Raw genomic sequence first — 13,909 nt, 5'->3', positions numbered from 1 at the left:
ATTGAAAGTTGATGAATGTTTTAAGCAAGGATGTGGCCTTATCTTATTTAAATTTTTTGAAGGTAACTCGAGATCCTGAGCGAAGACAATGTTTTAAATCCAAAAGACACTTTTCTGAATTGCTCTGTATCAACTCTGGAATCTAAAACCAAGGTTTGGCTAGCCAGATGTTAAGCTTCTGCCCAACCTTTCCTTCCAAGTTACCGAGTAGAGAGAGGGAAATACACAACATGGTTATTGTGGAGGCTTTAGGCACAGGGGTGAGAGCCCCAGAGAGAATGTCACCCACCCTATGCAGTCAGGTCAAGCCAGAAGCGCGGACTGTGTGCATGCCTACCAGCAAAGCCCAAAACAACTAGGATCAATTAAATGGCAGGTGCAGAAGTGTGTTTGTGTCTGGATTCTCCTCCTTGTTGGGGCTTGCTACTGCCTTGAGGAAAAAACTGTTAACTTTTCATATCAGGTTTAAACAATTTTTATTTTTAGGCTTCACTCAAACGTAAAGCAATTTGTACTGGATAACTCATTTTAAAGGAGTCTGTTGAGAGAAATTGCCTCAGGATGGGGCGCTCAGATCCCATTAAGAGGAGATTTATTGGTTAGCACAGGCTTAGAAAAGGTTGATTCATTCATTCAACAAATATTTATTGAACATTTTCTATGTGCTTGCTGGAGAGTTAAGCATGCAGTCCTTTTATAGATTCCTTATAAAGCTTACCTTCCAGTTGAAGAAATAACATATGTGCACAAGAAGTTAAATAGAGAGGCAACAATGCAAAATGTACCCCAAGGCAGCAAGTGATTAAATGCGAAACAGGTGGTGGAGACCAGAAGCACTGTAGACTCTTTCCCAAATGCCAGTCTGAACAGTTTTCAGTACCTCCGACAGTCATACAATTTTTTTTAAATGATTTTTTTCCTAAAGCTAAGTGAATTACATTTAAAGAACCAAGTGTTATTCTGATATTATGCCTTTCGTGCTTTTTGATTAGTAAATGTCTTTTCTAAAACAAGATATTGTGATGGTGGTAGTTGTTTTTTAAGTTCTCATTTGGCAGAGTAAAAAATTGACAATCAGATGTTGTATTTTATTATTATTATTATTTTTTATTTATTTATTTTTTTGAGACAGAGTTTTACTCTTGTTGCCCAGGCTGAGTGCAATGGCACAATCTCAGCTCACCGCAACCTCTGCCTCCCGGGTTCAAGTGATTCTCCTGCCTCAGCCTCCTGAGTAGCTGGGATTACAGGTGCCCGCCACCACACCCAGCTAATTTTGTATTTTTGGTAGAGACAAGTTTTCTCCATGGTGGTCAGGCTGGTCTCGAACTCCCGCCCTCAGGTGATTTGCCCACCTCAGCCTTCCTGTACTTTATTATTGTTTTTAAAAGTTTTACTAGTCCATTTCAACCTCCCTCAAGCTACAAACTGCTGCTATTGAGGCAAATAGGATTGCAACCAGGAGGGGCTCATGGACTGGCATGGTAAACCGGGTGGGTTTTTCATGCTCAGGATGGAGGCAAATAGACATCCTAGATTAAGTAAGTCACAGCACATTTTTGTGGAGTTGAATTTAATCAGATTTTATGTGCAGCAAAGCCACGGATGTGACAATGGGGACGGCGGGTGGGAGTCAGTGAAGAGCACCCCCTGCAAAGGGCATGCACAGATGACTCCTGAGAAATCAGGTTGAAATTTGGGGAAGATCGTGGAAAGCCTTGAATATCCAAGTAAGGACATAGACTTTGGAGATATGGACAGAATTTTATTTTATTTTTTCAGTTTTTTCCTTGAATTCTGAAATATTCCCTGATGGTCAGCATTTTAATGAACAGTTTTAAAGCAGACCAGTGATTTGAAAAAATAGTATTTTTTTTTTTTTCGAAACAGAATCTCGCTCTGTTGCCCAGGCTGGAGCGCAATGGCATAATCTTGGCTCACTGCAACCTCTGCCTCCCAGGCTCAAGCGATACTCCTGCCTCAGCCTCCCGAGTAGCAGGGATTACAGGCACCCACCACCACACCCTGCTAACTTTTGTATTTTTAGTAGAGATGGGGTTTCACCATGTTGATCAGGCTGGTCTCGAACTCCCAACCTCAGATAATCCACCCACCTTGGCCTCCTAAAGTACTGGGATTAGAGGCGTGAGCTACCACGCCCAGTCGAAAGAATAGTATTTTTAAAAGATTAAACTCAATGTAAACTACGGACTCTGGAGATAGTGATGTGTCAATGTAGGTTCATTGACTGAAACAAATGTACTGATGTGGGATGCTGATAATCGGAGAGGCTGTGTGTGTGTCTAGGGACAGGAGACACACAGGAACTCTTTGTACTTTCTGCTCAATATTGCTGTGAACCTAAAACTCAAAAAATAAAACCTATTATAAAAAGGATTAATCTGGCAGCTTAGTGCAAAATGGATGGGGGGTGGGGCAGATTGAGAATATAAAGTCGCAAGATACAAAATTAGGTGCAAGCATCTGTCCTGGAGCTTGAGATTTATTACCTACATGACAAATCCACCTTTAGTAGGGGGCGACTCCAAAGGCAGGACACCCAGCCAGGAAGCAATTGTAATGTCCCAGACCCAAAATAAGCAGGGCCTCGAACAAAGTATCAGCAAAGAAAATGGAAAACAGAGAATGAGTTTGGACATGAATAGGAAGGAGACCCCATGGTACTTGATGATTAATGAGGTCTGAGGGAAGCGAAGGGTGGGCAGAATGACCACAGGGTTTGACCAGCTGGGTGATAACTGTGCTGCAGTAGAAATAGGGAAATCAAGACAGAAAACTCTGGGCAGTGGGGGAGAGGGACACGAAACTGGGGAGGAGTTGTCTTTGGGTTAATGGCAGCCCGTCTCTGAGGAGGTGGGAGTCAGTGAGCAGCATTTCCTAAGTGCCAGGCACAGTGCGTATCCCAGCATCTGTATGGAAGTCTGGGGTGGGAATGACTTTTTAAAGCGGAGAACCTGAATCTAAAGAAAGCAGCATCCTCAACAGGAGGATATTTTCAGTCCTATGACGTTTTCAGTTCTGTTCTACTATTGGCCCCAAGAAATCTTAGAGGAATAGAAAACTGTATTATTTGCTCCAAGAGTCAGAATAAAGACAGGAAGCGGTGGTTGCTGGTCACCTTTTCCGGGAGTGGCCCAGAGGATGTTTACAGGAAAGATTCCTTTCTGCCCTTTGACTTGTAGGACTGTCAGACTAGAAATAGGGACTCTAGCGTAGAAGTTGAGCAGATTCAGAGAATAGGTGAAACCAGGGTGGAACTCCCCAAGACACAAAGCACCCTTGCACATCCTTCAAAAAGAAAGAGAAAGAAACTGTGGCAGGGGCGAGGAGAATCTTCCTTAACATAGGAAGACATCTCTGTTCCTTTCTCCTCTTTGGTCTTGCCCTTTTCATTTTCCCCTTTCCCAGACTTCCTTCTATCTTACCAAACAAAAATATGAAGTGAGCATAGGGACAAAATAAAACCTGTAAAATAAATGTTTTCCCCAAATCACAGGTTATTTTTAAAAACCAGCCAATCATGTAATTGTTGCTATTACAGTTACATCAGGTGAAATTATAGTATTTACCAAGACCACACCTAATTTTTTTTTTTTCTAAGACAGAATCTTGCTCCATTGCCCAGGCTGGAATACAGTGGTGCAATTACACCTCACTGCAGCCTCAAATTCCTGCACTCAAGAGATCCTCCCACCTCAGCCTCGCAACTAGCTGGCTCTCCAGAGATGCACCACCACATCTGGCTAATATTTAACTCTTTCGTAGGAACGAGGTCTTGCCGTATTGCCCAGGCTGGTCTCAAACTACTGGGGTCAAGAGATCCTCCCATCTCGGCCTTCCAAAGTGTTGGGATTACAGGCACGCACCACCTCTCCTGGCTACATGCCTAATTTATTTATTTATTTTTTTTTTATTTTTTTATTTTTTTTTGAGACGGAATCTCGCGCTGTGTCACCCAGGCTGGAGTGCAGTGGCGCGATCTCGGCTCACTGCAAGCTCCGCCTCCCAGGTTCACGCCATTCTCCTGCCTCAGCCTCCGAGTAGCTGGGACTACAGGCGCCGCCACCACGCCCGGCTAGTTTTTTGTATTTTTAGTAGAGACGGGGTTTCACCATGTTAGCCAGGATGGTCTCGATCTCCTGACCTCGTGATCCACCCGCCTCGGCCTCCCAAAGTGCTGGGATTACAGGCTTGAGCCACCGCGCCCGGCCCATGCCTAATTTAACATGAGCTAGAGTTAGGTTTGGCCATCCCTAGTGTTCAGGGGAGTTGTAGAGTTAGCCTCAAATGCCAGAGTGCAAGTCCTTGCCCATCACTCCCTCATGGGGTAACCATGGTGGAGCTGCCCAATTTCCTCATCTCAGAAGTGAAGAGAATAGCACCTACCTCATAGAGTTGTTGTGAGGATTGCACGAGGAAACCATGGAAAGGAATTCGTAGAGTACTTAGAAAGGCAGTAAGTACAGGGACAGTTTTGGGTTTCATGGGACTTGAAGACTATACAACTTTGGAAGCCCTCTTTAATAAAAAGAAGATAAATCTTACTTTTGCAAGTTTTATATGAATATGTGACTATGTGAGCACATTGCTCAGGTCCTCCCCTCGCCCGCACACAAGGTCTAGAAAAAGCTTATTAAAGTGAGACGTCCTGAAGCTTAAGCGTCACCAGCTTCAAGTTCAACCCACCTCTGAATAAATGCTTCCAATAAATATTAGCCCTCGCTGTTATTTATTTATTTAAAAAATGTTTATGGAGCACTTACTATGTGTCAGGCTGTGAGCTTGCAGCTAGAAGCTGGGAGTGTTGCACATCTGGAAATTCTATGCCCTAGCTAAGGGAAGGTCACTAAATATCAAAGCAAACCAAACTCCTTATCTAAAGAATGTGGTTTGATTTGACAAAACATCTCAAAGCTAATAAATGGCTGCGAAGCACTTCACAGACCTGTTTAACAGAAACATTGCACCAATGGAATAGATGAGCTATTTGTGGTTATTATTTTATTTTTTCATTTAAAAAACTGTGATAAAATAAATCTAACATAAAATGTACCATCAACCGTTTTTAAGTGTACAGTTCAGTGTTATTAAGTACATTCATATTGTTCTGCAACCATCATTACATTCTCTCCAGAACTCTTTCTTTTTTTTTGAGACAGGGTCTTGCTTTGTCACCTGGGCTGGGAGTGCAGTGGCATGATCTTAGCTCACTGCAGCCTCAAACTCCAGGTCTCAAGCAATCCTCCCACTTTAGCCTCCCTAATAACAGGGACTATAAGCACGTATCAGCACGCCTGGCTAATTTTTGCTTTTTTTTTTTTTTTTTTTTTTTTTGTGCAGATGAGGTCTTGCCATGTTGCCCAGGCTGGTCTTAAACTCCTGGGCTAAAACAATCCGCCCACCTCGGTCTCCCAAAGTGCTGGGATTATAGGCCTGAGTCACCGTGCCTGGCCAGAACTCTCTTTATCTGACAAAGCTGAAATTCTGTTCCTGTTAAACAATAACTTCCATTCCTCCCTCCTCCAAGCTCACAGCAAACCACCATTCTGCTTTCTGGCTCTGTGATTTTGACTACTTAGAGTAGACAAATACTCTAAGAATAGTATTTATATCTTAGATCTGTAAGTATCCACTCATAGAGTACCTCTTATAATTGGAATCATACAGAATTTGTCTTTTTGTGATTGGCTTATTTCACTTAGTATAATGTCCCAGAATTCATTTTTGTTGAAGCAAATGTCAGAATTTCCTTCCTTTTTAAGACTGAATCATAGTTCATTGTATGTATATATCACACTTGGCTTATCCATTCATCCACCCGTGAACATTTGGGTTGCTTCCACATTCTAGCTATTGTGAGTAACGCTGTTATGAACATGGGTGTTCAGTAGATGTTATTTTTATGTTGCTTTAGAACACCTATGTCTTTATGATCACTGATTAGAATGTACTTGGATTATCGCTTTCCTCTGCTCACATATAAATTAAATAAAGCAGTCAAATACCCACAAACCAATCATCAAACTTAAGTTTGGAGAAGTCCAATGGGTTCAGGGACCTTTGAACTAAAACTTAGAAGATTTGGCTCCTGGTTCCAGCAATGCAGTCAGTGTTGGCTAACTATGTAATACGGTGGCAAGTTATTTCATCTGCTGGACCTCAGTTTCTTCACCTGTCCTGTGAGTGATTTGGACAAGGGTTTCCTTTCTAGGATGATCAGCTCAACTTGACTTCCCAAATCAAAGAAAATCCTGTGTCCTTGGAAACCCCTCAATCCCAAGAAAACTAGGATGATTGGTCACCCTACCTTTCAGCAAATATGCAAATCTGACGCCAGATTTCAAAGACATGTACTACATTTAAATGAAATCAGGCTGTTTATCTCTTCCCCACCCCCCAGGAAACATCAAAAGGGAATTCAGCAGCCTAGTCAGACTCGGACAAAATTCCAAATGTGTAATTTTTAACAGCCTTTTTTGGAAAGTGCTGATTTTAGATCCTGTTAAGAAGTCATCCCCCACAAATATTCTGGTTAGGGAGGTTTGTATGTTAACGATTAGACAAGAGCTGTTAACATTTCAGCTGAGCAACTTAAAATATTTCTTACTTTTAATCACTAGTTTGACTTCTCGTGGAACCAACTGTAAAACTGGTAGGATTTTTTTTTCCCCTCAAAGTGCACACTTCTATGTCACAGAGGGAAACCAACAACAATAAACCAACTAAATAAAACTAAGTTTGGCTCTGTCTAATCTACAACTGAAAGGAAAGATCAGCCTGGAATATGCTGAAACTCCCCTAGTCTGACACAGGAATGTGCTGATATGCCTGCCTGAAACCCCAAATAAGCCCCCTTTTCTGGAAAGATGATCCAGCCAGATTCCAGCAACCTTCAGCAAACAGGCAGGGCTGGTGTGAATGAAGTCAATGAAGATTCAGGCGGCTGGGTGCGGTGGCTCATGCCTGTAATCCCACAGAATCAGTGTGGGAGGATCGATTGAGCCCAGGATTCCAAGATCAACCTGGGCAACATAGTGAGACCTTGTCTCTACAAAAAAAATAAAAAATTAACTGGGTGTGGCAATGTGCGCCTGTAGTCCCAGCTACTTGGGAGGCTGAGGTGAGAAGACAGCTTGAGCCCAGGAGGTCAATGCTGCAGAGAGCCATGATTGTACCACTAGACCCCAGTCTGGGCAACAGAGCAAGAACCTGTCTCAAAAAAAAAAAAAAAAAAAAAAGATTCAGGAACTGTTAATTTCTAGAAATGAAAAAGTGGCCTGATTTATTTGGACAAAAGCAGCACTTCAGCTTAATTCTTTTGGTTGCATATTTGTAGATTATTTGAGGCTATAAGCCTAGGTCTGTGGGCAGTTACAGTGCATTACTGATTTGACTGGATCTTGACAGAGGGCCTAAAAACAATCACAGGCCTACGAGTACGACTTTCTCCTTATAAACACAGACATGAAAAGACAATTCCCTGTACCAAGTATTATTATTACTATTATTATTATTATTATTATTACTGTTTGAGACAGGGCCTTACTCTGTTGCCTAGGTTGAAGTGGAGTGGTGCAATCTCAGTTCACTGCAACCTCTGCCTCCTGGGTTCAAGAGATTCTCGTGCCTCAGCCTCCCGAGTAGCTGGGATTACAGGCACCTGTCACCACACCTGGCTAATTTTTGTATTTTCAGTAGAGATATGTTGGCCAGGCTGGTCTTGAACTCCTAACCTCAAGGGATCCACCCACCTTGGCCTCCCAAATCACTGGGATTACAGTTGTAAGCCACCATGTCCAGCCCTGTATCAATTATTATCTTCTATAGGCAATGGTTTAGTGACCCCTTTTTATGGTCTATCATAATAAAATCTCTATTTATAGATCAGAGTGTATTTTATAAAACCTATTCACACATATATCACCCAAACCTCATACATTAAGATAATGCATGTAAGCTGAGATATTATTCTCCTTGTTTTATAAATGCAGAAATAGAAGCCTAGAGAATTTAAGAGTCTTGTCCCCAGACACAAAATGGGTAAGTGGCTCAAACCTAGGTCTTCTGAATCAAAATTAGGAGCCTTCACCAAAATGCAAAGCAAAATGCATTGTGCTTTTTAAGTATTACTCCTAGCATTTTTGCAATCTTTCTTATGCTATCATCTAAGATAATGATTAACAGGCATTTAGAGAGAATGTTAAAGTAAAAAACTATTTGGCAACACACAGGTTTAAAGGACTAGCAAGAGAAAGAGGAGCCAGCAAAGGAGTCTGAGTGGTGGTCAGGGAACGGGTGGAGGACTGGCCAACTCAGTGCTGCCTCTTAAGCGGAGGGAAAGGAGAGAGAAAACTTCATCTGTAAGTGTCGTAAATGAGAAAGACCTGTGGGTTCTGTGTTCAGGGAGCTACTGATGACTTCAGGGAGCACGATCCCCCAGAATCATGGAGTCTTGGGTTCCGTTAACCCCAATACTTATTCATGGCCTCCCAGATGGCCACTGCTTGCCTAATGCAATGACTCTGAGAGGCGGCTTTCTGAAGCAGCCTTGTGCTTTTGAACATCTTTGACTCCCTGGAAGTTCATTCTTAAACCAAGTGGCTGCTATGTTTTAAGTGATACTGTTGTAAGTGTTAGGCATCAGAGTAGTAAACAAAGTGTTCAAACTTACTGCCCTCAGACACTTACCTTCCAGTGGGGAGATACATTTTATTTTATTTTATTATACTTTAAGTTCTAGGGTACATGTGCACAACGTACAGGTTTGTTACATATGTATACATGTGGCATATTGGTGTGCTGCACCCATTAACTCATCATTTACTTTAGGTGTTTCTCCTAATGCTATCCCTCCCCAAGACCCCCACCCCATGACAGGCCCCAGTGTGTGATGTTCCCTGCCCTGTGTCCAAGTGTTCCCATTGTTCATTTCCCACCTATGAGTGAGAACATGCAGTGTTTGGTTTTCTGTCTTTGTGATAGTTTGCTGAGAATGATGATTTTCAGCTTTGTCCATGTCCCTGTAAAGGACACGAACTCATCTTTTTTTATGGCCACATAGTATTCCATGGTGTATATGTGCCACATTTTCTTAATCCAGTCTGTCATTGATGGACATTTGGGTTGGTTCCAAGTCTTTGCTATTGTGAATAGTGCTGCAATAAACATACGTGTACATGTGTATTTATAGTAGCATGATTTATAATCCTTTGGGTATATACCCAGTAATGGGATGGCTGGGTCAAATGGTATTTCTAGCTCTAGATCCTTGAGGAATCGCCACACTATCTTCCACAATGGTTGAACTAATTTACAATCCCACCAACAATGTAAAAGCGTTCCTATTTCTCCACATCCTTTCCAGCATCTGTTGTTTCCTGACTTTTTAATGATCGCCATTCTAACTGGTGTGAGATGGGGGGAGATACACTTTAAACAATAAGAAGGGTAATATCAAGTAGGAACAAGTATTTTGAAGAAAAACAAAGCAGGGGTGATTGTGGGGAGACAGAGGGTCTTGTTTCTTAGGGAAGTTTTCTTTGAGATGATGCCATTATGGAAGATGCCCTAATGAGAGGAAGAAGCAAGCCATGTGGATGGATAACTAGGGGGAAGAGCATCTCGGGTAGAGAGTACAAAGACCTTAGGCAAGGAGAAGCAGGAGGAGGAGAAAAGGAAGTGAGATTTTCCAGAGCAACTAGAAAAGTGAAGTTGTCATTTACTGAGATGGGAAAGTCTATAGGTTTAGGGGCAAAAGCTCAGGAGCTCAAGTTTTGACACATGGGCTTCACACATTCATTAGACATCCAGGAAGATGTGTTGAGAAGGAGATTGAGGTCTGTCTGGGGTTCAGGGAGGGGGCCCATACTGGAATTTTAATGTTTATGACTTCGCACATAGCTGGTACATAAAGCCACAGACCAAATGAGATATGGCTGGAGAAAGGATGAGGTCTGAGGCTGGAGCCCTAGGCACTCTCCCATTCAGAATTCAGGAAGCTGCAGCACCCAGCAAAGGAGATTGAGAAGGGATAGTCACTGAGGTTGAAGTACCTACAGGGAAGGATGACTCAGAAACTAATGAAGCAAACTTTAAAGAAGAATGCAGGGCCAGGCAGGACCACGGTGTGGTGGCTCACACCTGTAATCCCAGCACTTTGGGAGGCCGAGGTGGATGGATCCCTTAAGGCCAGGAGTTTGAGAGCAGCCTGGCCAACATGGTGTACCCTGTCTGTACTAAATATACAAACATTAGCCGAGTGTGGTGGCACACACGTGTAATCCCAGCTACTTGAGAGGCTGAGGCAGGAGAATCGCTTGAACCTGGGAGGCAGAGGTTGCAGTGAGCCGAGATCACATCACTGCACTACAGCCTGGGCAACAGAGTGAGACTCTGTCTTTAAAAAAAAAAAAAAAAAAAAAAAAGAAGGAGGGGGGACATCTCTGCTCTTTTGTCTTAAGTTTGTTGTGAACCTAAAACCACTCAATAAATAAATAAATAAATAAATAAATAAATATGAAGAAGAAGGAGGAAGGCAGGACCAGATTTGTATGATGCTACTAGGTCAAGTAAAATGAGAACCAAGAGCTGGTCACTGGATTTGGCAATGTGGAGTTCATTGGTTATTCTGACGATGGAGTTAGGGGGATGTGGAAAGATGGGGAGGAAACCCTGACTGGAATATAGTCCAGAGAAAATGAAGGAAGAGGTGGTGAAGACAGCAAATATAACAACTTTTTCAAGGAATTTTGTCACAATGAGAATCAGAAAAAAGAAGCGGCAACTGAAAGAGGATATGTGAGAGAAAGGTGTTGTTTGTTTCTTTGTTAAGGGTGGGAGATATCACAGTACATTTGCATGTTTGTCTGAATATTCCAGTAGAAAGAGAGAAATTGATGCAGAAGAGGGGATGATCATAAGAGCAAGGTCATTGCATGGGGGAAGAAGAGACACAGGGCCCAGGTGAGGGCTGGCCTTGGAGAAGAGCATAGTTACAGAAGGAGCCCTGCATTGTAATAGGAGGGCAGACAGCATATGAGGATACAGATGTGGACATTTAATGGACTTAGTGGTGCATATGTGAAGCTCTCTTATTATGCTCTTATTTTTTTCAGGAAAGTAAGAAGCAAGCCCAAGAGTTAAAAGCAAGAGGGCTTTAGAAGAGAGAAGAATCAGTGAAATAATCTCTTGAATGGAAAGAGTGAATTGACTGAGGAAATCAGCTGGAATTGCCAGGCAGCATGAAGGGTTTGAGATCACTTAAAATTTGATGTTATTGTTGGGTCTTTAAGATTAAGCACAAAACTCCAGACCCCACTTTGCTCTTACCCCTCAAATGTAGTCTTCTTTAAGACATAACAGCATCATTATTTTATTTGATCTGACAAGCATTTGTGTTGCACCTATCCAAGCCTCTGGTGCAGAGGTGCAGTCAAGGGCACGTTCTCTCCAGGGACAGACTGGTCGGTGGGTAGAGACAAGAGAGAAAGAGAGAGAGAGGGAGAGAAGAAAAGGTTGATTCCATTGGGAGTTTTGCCTTCATCCTCCATGAACAGAGGGAAATCAATACTCACTGACGGCAGCAAGCTCCCTTGAGAAGGAAAGACATTAATAACTGGGAAATGTGGCTTAGATTTGACCTTTCACTTATTGAACAGCAGAATTAGACAGACTTACCCATTCAGACCCAAGCCTTAGTGAACCCTCCCAGACCTCTCCAAAGGAGGCTTCTCTGAAGCTAACAGCATGGAGGACATAGGTCAGGAAATGAGTGGCTCCTTGTAGGCGCTTGCTGCCAAGAGGAGAGAGGCAAGGAAGGTGTCCCCATCTGGTGCAGGCTCAGTTCTCCTTCCAAAGCCACCAATCAGGTATGTTATTCCGTCTGGCAAGAGTGCAGTAGAAAAGGGCAAGTGGGAGAGTAGAAGGAAACCAGGAATGTAACACTAGTTCATGTCCCCACATAGAAGAAAACAGCAGGCATGAGGAAGAAAGGTTCCCTCTCGTGAATTGAAAGTGAGGTCTTGGACCCTGGAAGGCTGCCCTGTCCCATGCCTGGGCCTTTGAGTCCCCCTCTCCTGCCCCCCTTTATCACTGAAGCAAGCACCAAATAGGTGAGAGAGTGAGAAATTTGAGGGTATAAACATAACATTGATTACTATGTTGGCCTTTGAAATCTGAGCTAACCAACGAGGAAAGTGAGAGAGCAAAAAGGAAGTAGGATTAATCAATTGGAGGCTCAACTGGGGTCAAAGAATGGTTGACTCAGAAGTTTTAAAGGGATGGTGCTGGAAAGATCACAGCCTTTCACATATTTGAAAATTACTATGGTGGTCCTCTTGAGTCCTTTTCCTCGGATTAAACATACTCAGTTCCTTTAGTGGTCCTCATAGGGAAATGTTTCCAGTATATTTGTAAAGAGCATGTTTGCTTTCTATTGTGCATGCTCCAGCATGTGCCTTTGAAAGGGTGCACCTGGACACTACTACATGGCTTCATCCAGCTGGGGGTAGGCATGGAGTGCCCATCTTCTCGGGCCATAGACGCCCTCCTTCGCCTGGGACAGGAAGCTGAGGATCTCCTTCCTCTTCACTGTTTCCCTGCCCCACGAACTCAGCTTGAGCTCTTTGTCTACTGCAACCCCTGTGTCTGTTTTGCCTGGGTATTGCTGCCAGGTGAGGACTCCACCACCCCATAATTAGGAAGTTGTGGCAGTTTTCTGGGGACCTCATAAACACCGATATTAAATAGCAAGGACTGGAGGAGTGATTTATCTGTGGGTCATTTGAACTCTTACTAAAATTCTTAATGACATTTTTATTCATTTCTTGATCATTTAGTGTTAGTCTCAGAAGTTTTTGGTGGTAAAGGGAATGTATCTTTACTCATATCTATTTATTCAGCAACCACAAATGTTTACTGAGAGCCTTCTAAAATGTCAGTACTGGGCTACAGACATGGCCCCTGTGTTCATGAAGTGTGCAGCATAGGATCCAAAAACATCCCTTTGTTTTGTATTTTTGAATAAGGGAGATCTCCATTTACATAGAGACCTAAACTTATCTATAGGAGTTTCTTCTTCTGCCCTCTGGTTGTAACAGAGGAATTGACTCTCATGTCTTCGAAAGCCAGGCTCTTTATTTCTACTTTGGGACCTATTGCCTCTCATTCACTCTTTCTCTCCTGCATCATCCATCCCTCCCTCTGCTCATATTTCTCACCTTCAAAATCCCCTTTCCTTGTCCCACATTCTCCCCTCTAGCTACTGATCTATTCCTTTGTACTTGTTCACCAAAAAAAAAAAAAAAAAAAAAAATCATCTATGCATAATGTGTCTGCAGCTAGAAAAAGCGGAGACATGTTTGGAACAGCTGTGAGTGTTACAGCCGAGGGCTGATAAGCGAAGAAGAGCACTTTCCAGAGTGCAAGGCACTGACATCAAAGCACTCTGCAAATATTTTGATAGGAGGCAGCTGTGTTATAGCAAAGAGGGCCCTGACCTCCCCTCTCAGAGGGCCTCTGCTGAGTCCCTCTCGCTGTTGTGATCCTGATCAAGTTACTTAACTTCTTTGAGCCTCAGTTTCCTCATCTGTCAAATGGAAATAGTTGTGGCTCTCTCATAAGTTTGTTGTGACTATGAAATAGGGATGCTTGAAAGTATGAAACAAATGTTAGGAAGTATTGTACAGCAATAGTCTCCTTTAAAAGAAAATGGTTAACCCCAGTCTGTCTGGGTGCCCCTGCAACAAGAGCCTGAGTCAATGGCTCTCCTGTTGTACACTTGGGAATGTGATCCCAGGGAGCAGGACAGAGGAGGAGGAGGAGGGGAAGGAGGCAGTCCAGTGCAAATTCGGGTCACTAAGTTGCTCAGGGCTGCAGGCAACCTTGACCC

The sequence above is a fragment of the Papio anubis genome, chromosome 1 (assembly GCF_008728515.1).
Source record: "Papio anubis isolate 15944 chromosome 1, Panubis1.0, whole genome shotgun sequence".
Classification (NCBI taxonomy): domain Eukaryota; kingdom Metazoa; phylum Chordata; class Mammalia; order Primates; family Cercopithecidae; genus Papio; species Papio anubis.
This window is presented reverse-complemented; position numbering follows the sequence as displayed.